Genomic DNA, 16880 nt, shown 5'->3' on the forward strand with positions numbered 1-16880 from the left:
TTACCAAATATTTATAAATTATTGAAAGTCTGATGTCAATTTCAAAAACCTAGTGTTTTGCTTATGTTTTCAAAAATATTAACAATTTACCAATTGTTACCAATTGTAAAGCATACAGAAAAGCAAATTTTTTTTATGAATTAAATTTTTATGAAAGCCAAAATAAACAAGACTAGTAAAATATTTTAAAAAATCTTGAAGTGTATTTTTATCCTATTGTATTTTTTTGTCCCTTATCTGCTCTCCTACTTCAAATTTTTGTTACCCTAATACCTGGCCTGCTTTTGTTCCAGTGTGCGAAAACAGACTTTTCCAAAGACACTGAAGAAAACTTTGTTTATAGTTTTTTAATATGGGAATAGGGTATTGTATTATTTCTCCCTTTTCTCCCTAATTCTGGTGAGTTGTCCCTTGCAGATGTGGTTCTATTTTCCAGGGTGTAGAGTATCCATTGTCTATGAGGTCCCCCTGAAAGAATCTGATCTCCAGGCTGAAAAGTTCCCTTAGTCTCTCTTAGCTCTGATGTGCCAGCCCCAAAGATTTTGGTGGTTTTATGCCAAAAGTGCTCAGGCCCATCTATATCTTTCTCATAGTGGAGAGCCCAGAGCTGGACCTGGGTTCAGGATGGGGTGTAATGAGTCAAGTGTGGTGTACTGGTGGTGCACATTACACCAGTGTGATGCAGAGTTCCCTGCCCAGCTGGCTGTTGGCTTTCATTGCTGTCAGCGTGCACAGTGAACTCCTGTTCAGTCCACTGCCCATCAGGACCCCCCAGTCCTTTTCATCCAGGCTGCTCTGCAGCCAGTGAGTCCCTGCACTGTAATGCTGTGGTGCTTCTCCCGCCTCATGAGTGGAACAGGTGCAGGGGGGCTAAGCCATCCCAGGAGAAAGGCCTTGCATTCACTATGGTTGGAAATAATGAAGATTCTGTAAAGCTGTTTGTCCTTGTGAATAGTGGCTTTCCCTTTCAATGTGCCAGATGCTCTCACCTGACTTGATGTTGGCTAGGCTGTTAATAAAGAGCCTGCAGGGTGCTGCTATTGACTCACTCCCAGATGGACTTGGCACAGCTGATATCACCCTTTAGGCCTGGCAGTCCAGTGAACACTCCACCCAGCTTATAGTTGTCTTCAATCTATCTAGCATCAGTTTGGCTACAAGGATGCATTGGGACACTGCTGAAAGTCTTTATGGAATCAAGGTGCATAAAATCTCTCTCTCCTTGTCGGGATCTGTGATATTTAGATGCTCCCGAGATTGTAGAAAGTCTCTGTCTTTCAGCCCCGCTGCCAAAGAAGGAGTTGTAATTCATCTGTGCTGGTTTTCAAGGTTGTTTATGTCTTCTTATCTAAAATATTTTCTCTCTGACCTGCAGCAGGTCTGTCTTGCAGGACAGTGTGTGGGGCTCTGCCCCTCAGTGGGATGTCACAAACATTATATACTAAAAACTACGTGTGGTATATTTACAAAAATGTGCCAATACCTATCACCCATGTTGAACAGTGTGTTCCCAGCCTAAACCAATAGAAAAATGCCAACACCACAGTGAAACGCGGAGAGCATGAAGAAGAAGATAAAGGACAAGGCACACCCAGTTTCCTCCATCTTGCCCCCTTTGAACCCCTTACCTAGAATCCTAAAATTCTACTTTTGCACCCGTGCCACACTAATTACTACTTAAACACTCAGAGCTTGTAATTCATCTTGAAAGATTGAAACATCTTTTCCATGGACAGAGATCAGAGACAGTGTCTCTCGGGGCTCTGTACAGGGGGGTTCCTGACCCCCTGCCAGGGTCCCAGACCTTCCAGGGCAGCCAGAGGGATGCCCTGGATTTCCACATCTCCTCAATGTTTTCATTCTTCAAGGTGATCAGGCTAGTCAGCCACCATATCTCTGTGGAAAATCCATGATGGTTGTTCCTAACCACTTCATTCATGTCCCTTACTACCTGAGTCATTCTGAGCTTATGGTTCTGTATGGGCAGAGATCCCTGTGACCTTGCCCAAACATTTTGGAGGGAAATATGGTAATGAAATTGGAAGCAGTTAACTCTATACATATATATACACATATACAGAAAAGCACAGGGAGGATTTCAAATCCAGAGTGGTTCTGGTATGGCATAACCTGAACAACAGCCAGGCAAATTATGAAGCATAGAAACAGATTTTTTTGTACTCATTTTCTGTGCTGTTCCCTGTGCAAAAACATAAGAACCTTGTAGCACTGATGTCAAGGTCAAAGCAGTAATCCAACAGGGCTGCTTTGCACAGCAGGAGTAGATAAAGATATGCTAGACAGATGTTAGGTGTATGACAATCTCTCATAGATATCCACATTGCACAGTTGTGACTGAATCTATTGATTTCAGCCTTTATACAGACAGGTCTGATTCTGAAAGACTAAAGCACCAACTTTGGCTGGCTGCAGTTCTTTGGTTTTCTCTCACCAAAGCCATCACTGCTCTCTCAGCACTGTGAAATCCCTCTCTTATCTCTTCTATGTGTTTTGCTTTTGACTGCTTCTGTGAGTCTGCCATAAATGTCCCAAAAGTCAAAATATTTGAACAAAAACAAGACCATTGCCAGCCTCCAGAAATACAGTGAGAAACCTAAGCTCAAAAACTGCTCTGGCAAAGCAATTTTCAGCTGCAGCCAGGGCGATTAGAATTAGCAGTTTGTAAGAAAGGGTAAGGCAGCAATAGCAGAGTACTGACTACTCTTTAATTTGTGCCGGATAAATACATAGAACATATGACCAGAAAAATAGCCCAGAAAATCCACACAGATGACAAAATAGCTCAGAGATTTGTTTGATGTCCTGAAGACAGCAACAAGCTGGACGAGAAGGCAAAGATATCTACAAGCAACAGAATGGACTGCAAAAACAGAAACAACCTGCAGTACTGTAAGAGCAGTGAGAAAGTCCTGAGTCCTCTTCTGTGCTACTAAACATTATAAATGGAACAGATAAACAGCCCTTTGCAGTTGGCAATGTATTCCTACTACAGCCCAGGGTACCATCGGCCTTCTTGGACCCCAGGACACACTGCTGGCTCATGGACAACTTGTTGTCCTCCAGAACCCTCAGGTCCTTCTCCACAGAGCTGCTTTCCAGCAGGTTGACCCCCAACCTGTCCTGGTGCAGGGGGTTATTCCTCCCCTGGTGCAGGACCCTGCACTTGCCCTTGTTGAATTTCAGACAGTTCTTCTCTGTCCATCTCTCCGACCTGTCGAGGTCCCTCTGAAGGGCTGCACAGCCCTCTGGGGTATCAGGCACTCCTGCCAGCTTTGTGAACTGGCTGGAACAGAAGAAGTCTCTGCCCCTTCATTCAAGCCATTCATGAATAAGATAAACAATACTGGGCCTGGTATTGAACCCTGGGGGACCCCACTAGTGACAGGCCTCTAGCTACACCCTGTGACAGTGATTATCACCTCTGGGATCTGGCATTCAGCCAGTTTAGTTTAAATCGATTTAAAAGGGTTTTTTTTCTTCATCAGCTCTCAAACATGATTGCAGAGACCTGTACTGCCACTTCCTCCTGAAAAAATGATGTTCTTCTCAAAACCTGAATTGTACTCAGATAAATTACTTGTGGAAAAAAAATCTGTATCTGTGTTTAACAAAAGGCTTTTAGTGACAATGTTCTTTGGTGTTTGCAATTAATCTCAGATAGTTAACTACATAGGGGTATTTTTAATGATTCTGAGCCCTCAGTCTCCAAACTCTCAATACTGTTATTAGAGGAAGGATCCCATTAACAGGATGCGTATTCAGTAATCAGATAAATGTGACTCTGCGACAATACTTGAAAAACTATTAATTTTTCCAGGCAGAGCCTGAAGTGATATAACATTTGGACAAACTGCTAAAACACCTGGCTCCCCTTCTCTGAGTACAACCATAAATCCAATTAGCCAGATATGTTCTAAACAGAAGCAACATAAATACAGAATTAATGGCACAGAGACTTAATGTTTCTTTGGAAAATGTGCTTGTGGATGGACTTTTTGCTTAGGCACTTCATCAAAACATCCCCTATTGCATAACAGGACCTTGCAGGCTGAACTAATAAATGCATTATCCTGCAAGTAAACCAATGTCTGTTTCTGGTTTTGCCTGGATCATAAAACACCTGATAACATCCCTGTTGGCCTGGAGGTGTGTTCTGCACCTGGATCAAGGGCCACAACCAGCCTGTGGCAGGCCTACGACACGGCAGTGGCCAAAGCTCTGCCAGGGCCCAAGACCAGGGCTGGCTGTATCCATGGCCTCCCCACTGTGCCTCTGGGAGCCTCTTCCCTGTGGTCCCAGTTGATCTGCCTTGGCCCCAGGCCCAGGCAGCCAAACCCCAGGATTTCATGAAGCCAACATGTGTTTTATCCTTCAGATAACACTCCAGAGAAGTAGGCATTCAGTTGATAGTGGGAATGATACTGATAATGGCTTCTGTCAGTCATACCTTACAAGTGATACACATTGATTTTCACTGTAAAGCAAAAATGCTCTATCCTAAATGGACCCATGTAAATGTTTTACTTAATGTAGTCAACAGATTAAGACATGTTTTACTCAACAGGCTGTTCCTATGGTGCTGGTGGAATGTAATCCTGACTCTGCTACTCAGTGTTTGCACCTGTGATCTCAGAGCTAGTTATAATAAATGGTGACATTAATAACAAAACAAGACATACATTTTGCAAGATCCTTGGAAAGCTATAGCAAAATTACTCAGATACATGAGGCTGTTTGGATGATGAAGGGACTGGAGCACTTCACATATAAGGAAAACTGAGGCAGCTGGGATTGTTCAGGAGAGAAGGCGGCTCAGGGAGATCTTATTAGTGTATAAAAATTAATGAGGGGAAGGTGCAAAGGTGGCAGAGCCAGGCTCCATTGGTGCCCAGTGACAAAACCAGAGGAACAGGCACAGACTGAAACATGATAAGTTCCCTCTGAACACCAGAAAACACTTTTTTATTGCGAGGATGACCAAGCACAGGCACAGATTTCCTGGAGAGGCTATGGATTCTCCATCCTTGAAGGTATTCAAAAGCCTTTTAGACATGGTCCTGGCAACAGGTTCTGTGTTTTCTCGCTTGAGCAGGAATTTAGTCCAAATGGCTTCTGGCGATCTCTCCCAAGCTGCTGTAATTCTGTGAAATCCATTGGCAGATGGATTTGATCATCTTCATCAGTTCAAATCTTGGGTAATGTGTGACACTACCACATTAAACAGAACCTTGTGGAAAAAAACCCCAATCAATTCAGAAGCCTGTGTCTCATCTCCCTCTTTCCCTTTTACATCCCTTTTGATCACCCTTCATGCTCTCAGGGAAGACCAACACCCCACTGTTGAAAGAAGTGCCCAGAGAGACAAATTTAATTATATTTATGTATTAGTAAGACAATTCCACAAATTCCAGAGTATTTTTAAAAATATTTTTGTTAAAAATCAGACCTTCATATTCCATTTGACATCTAACTATAGGACATAATTTTTATACTTTTAAGAAAGCATTTTCTATTGCAAACTTAAAAGCAAATCTCATGCATCAGTAAAACACAGAATACACTTTCCATGCATGCTGTCATTACCTGTGACTTTATATGCTACCTGGAATTCATTCGGAGATGACAGTTGTGATATTCACATGCCTTCTGAACAGAGAGAGACTTAGCTTTCTCAGGATTTCTCCTGAGAGAAGCTGTGAGAGAAGAAGAGAAAAGAGAATCAAAACAATTCTTATCTCATTCACTGCTCCTGTTTGTGCCCATGTGGAATGTGGTATGGAGATTGTTTACCCAAGGTGATTGCTTGATTGGATTCTGCTGATGGTGTTTGGATTCATTGACCAATTGGATCCACGTGTGTGTCAGGACTCTCGGGCAGAGAGAGTCACAGGTTTTCTAGTCCGTTAGTTAGTGATAGTTCTTGTTAGTATAATATAGTACAATAAAATAATTAATTAGCCCTCTTGTTGTGGTGTGATTCCATGGTTTCCCCAGAACCCTGGTTTTCTCCCCTGAAGGTGTCCTCCCAGGTGTGTCAATCACTCCTCCTTTCCCCACCCTGACCCCTGCCAGCACTGTCTGTCACTCCTGGCATTCTAGAAGTGCATTGAGTGATTGGGCAGATCCAAAAGATGCCCTCCACCCCCCAGGGGGCATTGGGCCATGCAGCTGTCCTTTGTCCCCTGAGACCTCCTCTCCCGTACCTGGTTGGTGGGCTTCCTATCCCTTCCCCCTTCCCCTCACGCAGGTAAAAGAGAGGGGAACCACGCAGTCCAAGTAGTTCTGATGGAGCATTGACTGGATTCAGAGGCCTGCAGGGAAGTTCTGCTTGGAGCTGTTGCTACATTCAGGGGCCTGAGGGCCAGAATAAAAGCTCTGGATTAAACCCTCCATCAGAACCAACCCCTTTCCTTCACCATCGCCTTAAAGTATTCTTCAACAGTGGTAAACCTGAGGAGCGGGACCTTGGTGAGAGGAGGCTCCATCCTGCCGCCACCTGAGCTCCGGCTTGCCTGGACTTGTCCTCATGTGCCCAGCTGCAACATCCAGCTAGCCAAAAGGGTCTCTGGGGTGAAACACCACAGTTGCTGCTATTTGGTTCAGCAGCAGGGGCCAGACAAGCCAGGGCACGTCCTGTTCTCTATATTGGAGCCTCCAATACCTTCTGAAATCAATAGAGTTCAGACATCATTCTTCCTGCCGGTTAGACACCGCCTTTTACAATAGACAGTCTAATCTACCACTTCATGCAAAGACCCTCTTCAGTTAGACCTTCAGGTCAGACCAAATCATTCTTGATTAGTCGATGGTGAGAACAGTACTTTGAGAATAGCTGACACACCTCACAGAGCAGACAGGCTGCTTGTTTCAGCTGCAGTGTTAGTTTCGACTACTTGGACAACAGCACATGACCCTGCAAAAAAGAAGTTGACCCATTCTCCTATTATTTTCATGGATGGATTTAGCAGAGTGACATCTTCAATGCAAAGTTAGTCACAGACACTCCATGCACACATACACAAAGAAAAAAGAAATCTTTTCCAAGACAAAACCATTCAATAGATTTGAATGAGGCCTAATGACTCCTCTCTCTAAAATATCTGCTTTCCCATTCGTAACAGGAGGAGCAGGAGGAATCACACTGTGTGGCGTGGCTCACACAGTGCTCTCTTGGAGACAGCCAAACTGATTTTGTTCAATATTCACAGAAATTCAACCTGCATAAGCATGGATGGAAAATCTGTAGCCTTGTGGCCTATGTTTGGCAGAAGTCTGTGCAACTGGACGGGGGGCTGAGTATGGAAAATGTCAGACAAAATTCATTATAATGTTACTCCAGTCTAGATGCATCAGCCCCCAGCAGATGAGTGGCCTTGTCCAAGCTTGTGACATGGATGAGAGCTGATGGAACTGCTTGAGCCATAGTACTGGCTCAGAAAGACACACATCTTTCATATAAGAGCAAAGGAAGATTTTGTTCAATTGATGGGTTTCTTTTCAATACTCAGAACAGGAAGAACAGGCTTCTGTATAGAAATGCAATTTCTTGTCATGACACCATTTATTGCAAAACTATTAAGAAATTCAGAGAATGCAATGTTTCATATTGACATAATGTACCTTTACTTCCATAGGTGAACTGAAGAGAAAAAAGCTGGTTATTCTGCTTTTTAAGTAATAAAGCCACTAGGTGATGGAACTGATAATTTCTGGGAACAAACAAAACTAATATCATGGAAATACTATTAGAAAAATTTAATATCAAAACATTGTGTACACAGCAGAAAATGTGCATGGTGTGAGCTGTCTTCTTGTTGAGTAGATATGTTACTGCAATCTGAAACTTCAGATTTTTAGCATGGAGACTCTAACATTGTTCTCCATGAAGTAAATAACTTTGTTTTTCATAAGCTGTGGAAGCCTTCCCCAGTGAGCACCCTTAGGCTTCCAGGAATCTAACCCTTGTTTTATCTTGTAAATCTTCTTGTCTTTACATCCTGAAAGTGCCACAGGAAACAGTGGTGATGACTGGATTTTGCATGTTTCCTCATCTGCTTTTACTGTAATTTCTGGATTAACAGTTCCTCACCTTTCAGCTGTTATTTGATAAACCCCTTTGTTACAAGGCCAGATGGACACAGAGCAATGTTACCTGTCATTTCACCTCCTATGGTGGCTGCTGTGGCTAGATGTGGCTTATGGCGACAAGGTGGAATCCAATTTGTGGCCAGGATGGCACTGAGCAAACTCAGCAGAATGTATCTGCTTCTTCAGAAACTGCTTAAATCCACATGTAACTTACTTGCTGATGCTGCAATATTCTTCCAAATCAAGAAACCACCCTCTAAGCAGCTCCACAGTTGCTGTGTTTGCATTGCTTTCTGGGAGATCCGTTTGAGAAGAGTTTTCAGGACAGGACTTATGTGTATGTGAAATATTCTTTTTCTAAAAATTCTTGTTCCAAATAATTTCAATGAACAAGGACTCAAATTGCCTTAAATGTTATTTGGACAAAAGTCTGTTTAAAGTTTGCTCCCTGAAGTTGCATTACAGCAAATATAAGCCCTTCATTAAACTGGTTAGACCTGTTGAAGTAACAAGATTTTTACTTACAGCTTATAGTGTGAGTCTAAACTCAGGTTAAAAAAGGTTTAAAAGCACAAGAGATGGTCTGTGATTAGCAAGAAGGTACCTTTTTGCAGCAGCACAATGGTAAATAAAATAGCCCAGGTCTTCAAACACCAGGTTATGTTTTTCAGAAGGGAATTTCTGAGGTAATGATGAGCTCCTCATAGCTGGTGTTTAGCCCAGAAATAAATGTGCAGCGATTCCCAGGGTTCTCTGGTGGGAGGAAGATACTGTAGAAGTCATATATTCTTCTCAGTTAGCAGAAAGACATTTGAAATTTGTGACATGGGGACAGAAGATACAGATTCAAGTATTTTGGGGGTCTTAAAGGCAGTAGTTTCAGGGTGAGAGAGTGCTGCTTGTTACAACTTGAGACATGTATCCCCTCAGGTACAGAGAAGGAACTAAAATATGTGGAAACACTAGAGTTATTGAACACTAGATTTAACATGGTATGAACAGCTTTGATAATTCTTGTTGACATTTATGAATGGATATATTGGCTGCATTTCATAGATTATATGCTATAAATACTAGTGTTCTAGATCAGTACAGACAGTCCATACTCTGGCTGCAAACCCAGCTCAGTTTCAAACAAGACTCCATTTAGTCTATTTACCAAGTTGATCACTGATCAGTTGAACAGTCTTCAAAAGTTCTTACTCTGAAGCCTGACTTGGTTAAAAATCAACTGTGGTTAATTAAATTTTCTTCAAAGGATGTTTACATCACATCAGTGAAGAGATTGTTCAATATCTGTGGTCCTTAAATGCATACACAACAGAGTTACGAAGAAGTGAAACTTCTGATTTCAGCATCTTTATGCAAGCAAGAAGAAGCTGGTGAGTTTGGGAAAATATGGGACTGAGGGGGAATGGGTTTATGGGAAAAAAAAGCCTCAAAAAGCTTATGAAAATAAAGACTGCTCTTCCCAGTAGAGGAAGCCTGGAATTATTTCTCTTTTCTCAAAAAAAACCCCAAACAAACAAACAAACAAACAAAACCCCCCCCCCCAAAAAAAAAAAACCCAAAACAAACAAAAAAAAACCCACAAAAAACCAACAAAAAAACCAAAAAAAAACCCAAAAAAAAAAAAAAACACCTGACTAGCTGAAACCAAGAAATCAATTGCTGTCTCTGGACTTGCCAAGTTACCTGCCCATAGAAATATCAGGTTTACTGGTGCTTTTCAGAAACATTTGATTTTAACGCTGCCATGGTTTAACTCCAGCTGGCCACAAACTACCAGGCAGCCACTCGTTAAATCCCTCCCCTTCCCTCCCCTGGTGGGATAAGGATAAGAGGCAGAAAAAATTAAAACTCGTGGGTAGAGATAAGAAGAGTTTAATGATTGAAATATAGTAATAATAATAAAAAATATAATAATAATATCATAGTAATAGTAATGTAATTGTAATAGTAATAGTAAGGGGGAGAGAGAGAAAGGAATAAAACACAAGAAAAACAAATCACACAATGTAATTCCTCACTACCCACTGAGCTATCCCAGCCCCAAGCAGCAATTGGCTGCTCCAGGCCAATCCCCCCAGTTTATATATGGAGCATGATGTTCTAGGGTATGGAACAACCCTTTGATTCTTTCAGATTAGCTCTTCTGGCCATGCTCCCTCCCAGCTTCTTGTGCACCTGCTCACTGGCAGAGCATGGAAAATTGAAAGTCTTTGATTTAGAGTAAGAACTAGAAGTAACAAGAAACCATCCATTTATTATCAACTTTGTCCTCATACTACCTCCATAAGAAGAAAATTAACCATCTCAGCTGAAACCAGAACAAGCATGCAAAAGAAGAAATGTTTGTCCTTATCTTTTAGATGTCCCAGTTGTGCTCCACAGCTTGAATACCCTACTAGAAACTAAGGAAAAATGGTATTGAATTTAAACCAACAGAAGTGGATTCTGGGGGTTTGCTGCCTGGGATTGCTGCTTCTTCAGAGGAGGCCACTGAGCAATGCACAAATAACTTGATGCTGCCTTGTTTTTTGGCAAGTAGTAGCACAGAAATAGGATAAAACCTCAAGTGTTTGTAGAAACATGTCCTCAGAGAGGTTGATATGTAGACACTTGGCACACTAACACTGGATATCACAAACCTGTTTGACCTGGGATGTGCAACAGACTGGCAGCCCCTCTGTGCATCATTTTTGCATCTCTTTACCTGAATCATTTCTCTGAGTGTCCCAGTGCCCGTTCCACAGTACCCATTATGATCACAAGAAATCGATGGGCTGTCTGTATATTTCTGCTGCTGAGAAGTTCTGAACCTGGAACTGTCAAAGGCTCTTTCATTGCTAGGTCTGAACTACTCAGAGGACACAGGGGCAAAAAATACAAAAGCTGAGTAAACCTGGCATTTTTTCTGAACTTAAACTCCATTACTACATTTGTCAAATAAAGAGAAAGATCAGGTGCAGAAAATCTGTCATGGTTTAATCCCAGATGGTAACTAAGCCACACATTGCCACTCACTCTCTAGGGGATGAGGGAGTGAATTGGAAAAGTAAAAGTCAGAAAACTTGTGGGTGGAGATAAAGACAGTTTAGCAGGTAAAGGCAAAAGCTGCATGCACAAGCAAAGCAAAATAAGGAATGAATTCACTGCTTCCCATTGCAGGCAGGTTTTCAGCCATCTCCAGAAGAGCAGGGCTTTATCACATGTGTAACAGTGACTTGGGAAGACAAATACCATCACCTTTTCCTTCCTTCCTTCTTCTTCCTCCAGCTTTGTATATTGAGCATGACACCATATGATCTGAGATATCCTATGGGCTGGCTATACTTGGCTGTCCTGGTTGTGTCCCCTCCCAACTCCTTGTGCACCCCCAGCCTCCTTCCTGGTGGGGTGAGGAGCAGAAAAGGCCTTGACACTGTGTAAGCACTGCTCAGCCATAGCTAAAACATCCCTCACTTATCAACAGTTTCCAGCACAAATCCGAAACACAGCCCCATACCAGCTATTGTGAAGAAATTAAATCTATCTCAGACAAAACACCAAAAGCTCCGAGCACTAAAATTGAACTAATGAAATTGCTTTTATGGGACAGAGAAGAAGCATGAAAATTTTGACTACTGCCACTAATTGTAGCATAACCTACATATGTCTCTTGAAAATTTTATTTCCTCCTGCAGCTTTTACAGTGTTCATATAACATGTAGTAAAGCTGAAAGCAGTGGGAGTTTCACTTCTCTTTGTCAGTGAGCTCTGAGTTTGTATTTGGGGCATTTCTGTGAAAGGGTGGGGACAAGGAAGTGGGTTTTGCTTTTATCAAGCTTCTCCATTCTTTTGGAGCTCCCAGTCCCAGAGCCATTTCTCAGCGATGCTGCCTCCTGCCTGTGAGCACTTCCCAAGGCTGACACCCTGTGCTCTGCAGCTGGGCAGGGTCAAGTGCAGCAGGAAGCCCTCTGCCCATCGTGCCCCATGTCCAGGGCTGGGTGCAGTGCCTTGTTTTCACTGACCACAGGGGATCCCTGCACTACTGCTGGGATTGGTTCAACAGCCAGCTCTCTTCAGTGTTTGGTATGAATGAGTGTTTAAGATTGCTTAAGAAATCATTGGCACGGGTATCAGTGAAAACCAGATTTAACATTATGTAAGGACAACAGCACAACAAAGTTTGTTGCCAAGGTTCACTCTACTACTTACAGAACAGTTAAGACACAGTGAGGGAAAAAAAAGGAACAAAATACAGTCAATCAGAAGAGAAATGACCTGAGAACTATCTATGTATGTTTGAATGTGTGTGTTTAGTCGCTGTGACAAAGGACAGAAAGGAATACAACCTAAAAGCTTAGCAGCACTCAAATGTAACAGTACTTAAATCTAACTTATATCTTAAATGTAACTTATAACCTAACCTTAAAAATTTAGCAAAGGAATAACACTTACCAGCATTTAACTTAGTTTATAACTTTAACTTACTTGCAGGCCTAACTTACTTAGATAGCTAAGGTATTTAAATATCTAAGAGAGCAGCATTTCTCCCAGATTTGCTATAGCATGTGTGTAAGTGTGTATGCACACAGACATAAAGGTCAGTGCAAGGTACCTGTGAAAAATCTCTCTTGCAGGTAGTGAAACACTCACTTTGGATTGCTTTTGCAACTCCGCAATGTGTGAAATACAAACTTGCGTTTCATGTCAGGTAAATAAAGGCAACCTGTGTAATTGTAATTGTGAAATGTGTGAAACACGGCCATGGGACAGTTATGAAGATGAGTTCTAATAAACTACCAAGGAAAGCATGGAAGAAGGCTTTTAAACCAATCTTTTGTTTGCAAATAACAATGTATAAGTCTTAAGCTGTTTTGCAATCAGAACTTTGAATTATAACTTTAGAATGTTGCTTACTACTAAATATTTTAAACTGTAGCTTTAGAATGTGTAAAGGATTTAAACAGAAAGGGAAGTGGCCCATCCCAAGCTCCTGCAGAAGGAAGATGGACATCAAGGTTGCTGATTAATGATTTTGAAAGGGGAAGATGGACATCACTACCATAGATTAATGATCCTAGAAAATAGAAGTGGGACCTCACCATCTGGACACACATCCTAGGATGTACACAATAGAGTGTAGAAATTGGAAAGGAACCAGACATCACCATCATAGATTTACGATCCTAAAGTATAGAATTGTGACATTAAAAGGTAGAAATGGAAACTGCCAAAAGCTATTGTAGAAGCTGGGAAAAGCTGATGAATATGCATGAATATGATCCATAAATACCAGCAAGCCCAACAATCTGTGTGCAGTTGGAGGAGAAAACCCTCACCACTGTACCCAGCACTGTCTTTGCTCATATGTTACCATATTAATTAATAAATTGAATTCCTGGTTGATATATTGGCTGAGTCAAGCGTCTCATTTCTAACAAATGCATGAAGGGTTGAGCCTTGAGGAGTGGGGGTTTTAGCCCAGGATTCGTTGTTGTTCAGTGATCCCCCAAGTACAGTAAACCACAGTTTGCAGGCTCTGAGAGGTCCCACTCAGATGGAGGTCACTGGTCACAGCACACTGCAGCTCAAAGGACTCATTTTGGACCCCTGTTCATAAGGCTGCAAGAGAGGGGCATTGTTCACAAGTGTTCCAACCTGACCACAATACAGGTCAGCACACTTTCTTTGAAAGTGTGAGAACAGGGATATTATGTTATGGAGGCAAGGAAAATAGTTTCCAAGGGTTTTAGTGAAAAAAAGCCTGGAGCTAATTAGACAGTAGCAGTTCCTAGGAGCAGACAGTGTTTCTGATAAGCTCAAGAGGAGCTGAGCCCAGGTGCTGTTCATCAAGGCTGAGGCCTAATGGGCATTTCTCAGATGGCAGTGCAGCCTGAAAAAGAGAGGGGAATGCACCACCACAGTGCTCCATTGCCTTTGTTGACCAGACCTCCATTAACTGTTAAAGACACTTAGACACTCATCTCTCATGTAAGTAGATCCTTGCACAGCCACCATCTAGAGTAGGTGGGCTGTTCTAGGTAAAGAGGCTTCAATTTATGTGTGCAGATTTATTTGAATCTTCAGCAGACTCCCCCCTTACAGTTCACTTGCCTGTCTGCCACTTCCATAAAGTCTGTTTAGAAGAAAAATGTCTTTTAAAGGATATTCTACCAGTAAAACAAAAATTTGTCTGTTCAGATTCTTCTGGGTCATTCAAAGGTTACAGGATGATAAAAGCAAGATTTTAGGGAGAGGTAAATGGCCTCTATTTCAACTATTGCCTCTATTTCAACTATTTCAAATCCCTTTTCTGTCTCATGCATTACTGTGAATGGGCTGAGTTTAAAACAAACCCAGTAAACTGAAAAGCAACAAACAAACTCATTCTACCTGAATAGGGAGGACTGTTAGTTGGCGTGGAACAGAACCTCAACAGGCAGGCAGGCAGGCCAGCTCTGTGGAGAATGTGTTTACAGCAGTATATTGCCAATCCTACCCCAAAGTCTCCCTGACCATCTGTAATTACCTGCCTTTCTCACTTTTGTGATTGCACTCAGAGAGAGTTCTTGTCACACAAGAGAACATAATCCTGGTGGGGAGTGCCCTGCTGAGGGGTAAGTGAGGTAATTCTCCCTTAGGGACACAGTGGGTCAAGTCTGTCTTGTGCTCTTCATGCTTTCATCTGGAGCAACATGACATCTGTCTGTGAATGGAATCTTCTCTCTGATTTTGGAGGCTCTAAGGGGTGTTTTTGATTTTCCTTTGTTTTCTTGTTGCTGTTTTTTAGATCATGCAGAAAAGTATACAGGTGACAAAGATTAGATTATGATCCTGTGCAGGTTAACTTTTTATGAAATAGGTTGCAAAGAAGTACCATTTCACTTGACTCTGAACGGTTTCTACAGCTTTCATCATCAATCATGAATGGTTTGAATATTGATAAATATTTCAATATAGTAAGGAAACATAAGTCAATATGTTTTCAGGAGCTGTTTAATTTATGTCTCTTCCTTCTAAAGCCTGTGTAATTAAGGTTATAGGCAGTTATAAGTTAGTATATTTTCCACTTTAACTATATAAACACTAAAGGTTATGGTTGTTTGTATTTTACCTTCAAAGAGAAACTGTTTTTACATGGGGCACACCCAGATCATCAAGGCATCATAATGTGGTTTCTTAGTGGTTTTGGAACACAACGGAGGCAGTGCTTGTCTTCAGTCCAGCCTCTGTCACACCCATAACTGTGCCTTGCTCCAGCAGCAGCCCCCCGCAGACTGGGAGGGAAAAGAGCCAATGAACTTCTGTCACTGTGGGAAGCCATAGGCTCTTTTCTTTTATGCAGTGTACTATATAGAAAAATACTGGTATCAGATGAGGACTGAGCCATAAGAAGATTCATGTTTACAAGCAGTGCCAAAAGTCAGACTTGCAAAGCTGCTGTATCTCTTGCCTGAGACCCCTTGGCCACCCCCCACAGGGTGACTGCCAAGCTGCACATACAAACAGGGAGGCACCAAGATCTTCCCCTTGACTGTTTGTCTCAAAGCTGTACGCAGCCTTTTACTTACCCCTCTTGCTTCTGTCCAGAAGTCCTAGTGCTCTGGGTCAGATCTCTGTGCTCTGCTGGTGCATGTCACTGTCAGGCTGTAGTAGACTTGTGACCATCTGGGGTTGGTCATTGCTGAGCAATGCTTGCAGAGGGACAAGTCTTTGTGTTTCTCACTTTCCTCTTCAGGGTCATTTGGGGGTGGGCAAGAGGCAGGGAGGGGACACAGCTGGGACACGTTGCTGGACCTTGTACTAACAAACCACGAGGGATGGGTTGAAGATGTGAAGTTTGGGGGCAGCCTTGGCTGTAGTAACCATGAGATGGTGGAACTGAGGATCCTACATGGAGGAAGCAAAGCATTAGGAAGAACTAGATCCCTAAACTAATGGAGAGCTAACTGTGGCCTCTTGAAAGACCTGCTTAGAGGAATCCCATGGCTTGGGGCTTTAGAAGAGAAGGGCTTCTACGAGCGCAGCAGCATTAAAGGGAGACTGGGGAGAACGTTGGGGCGCTGCTGAATCAGAAGGATGTTCTGGTCACGGAAGACACAGAGAAGGCAGAATGACTGGAAGCCTTCTTTTCCTCAGATCTTACTGCTGAGAATGGCCCTCGGGAGTCCCAGAACTGGGAGGTGAGAGAAGGCTGGAGAAAGTAAGGCTTTCCCTTGGTCTTGGAGACAGTGAAGAGATTGACTAGGCAGACTTAAGACCCATAAATCCATGGGGCCTGATGGGATGAAGCCAGGTGTGCTGAGGGAGCTGGCAGATATTGTTGCTAAGCCGCTCTCCAGGGAAATCATTAACCATGTATGAATGCAACTCTGTGTTTCCATTACAAAGTCAGAAGAGGAGAAAGATGAGTTTAGGTGGTTGGGATGAACTCAGATGAGCGAGAGTGAAAAAGGGATCTAGCAGTGACTACCGGACTTGATCCCTTTAGAGGTTATTTCCAGATATTCCAGTGTTATTTGGGTTTTAAGAAGACGGCGCTTTTTAGACAGAAAGTTCAATATTGCCTTTAATGTTGTGGTAGGCTCAGAAATATTTGGGGACTTTTTTGTATTTTGACAAGTCTTTTTTTCTTCTACATTTAAATGGTTGTGCTCAGTAAAAGAAAGCAGCTGTGGAATCAAAGATGAGACTCAGGTTTTAAGCTTATCGAGAGTTTGTTCTTCATTTTCACAAATGATCCCTCCAACAAATAGATAGGGCTTTAACACTAGTTCATATTT

The sequence above is a fragment of the Anomalospiza imberbis genome, chromosome 1, assembly GCF_031753505.1.
Source record: "Anomalospiza imberbis isolate Cuckoo-Finch-1a 21T00152 chromosome 1, ASM3175350v1, whole genome shotgun sequence".
Taxonomy (NCBI): domain Eukaryota; kingdom Metazoa; phylum Chordata; class Aves; order Passeriformes; family Viduidae; genus Anomalospiza; species Anomalospiza imberbis.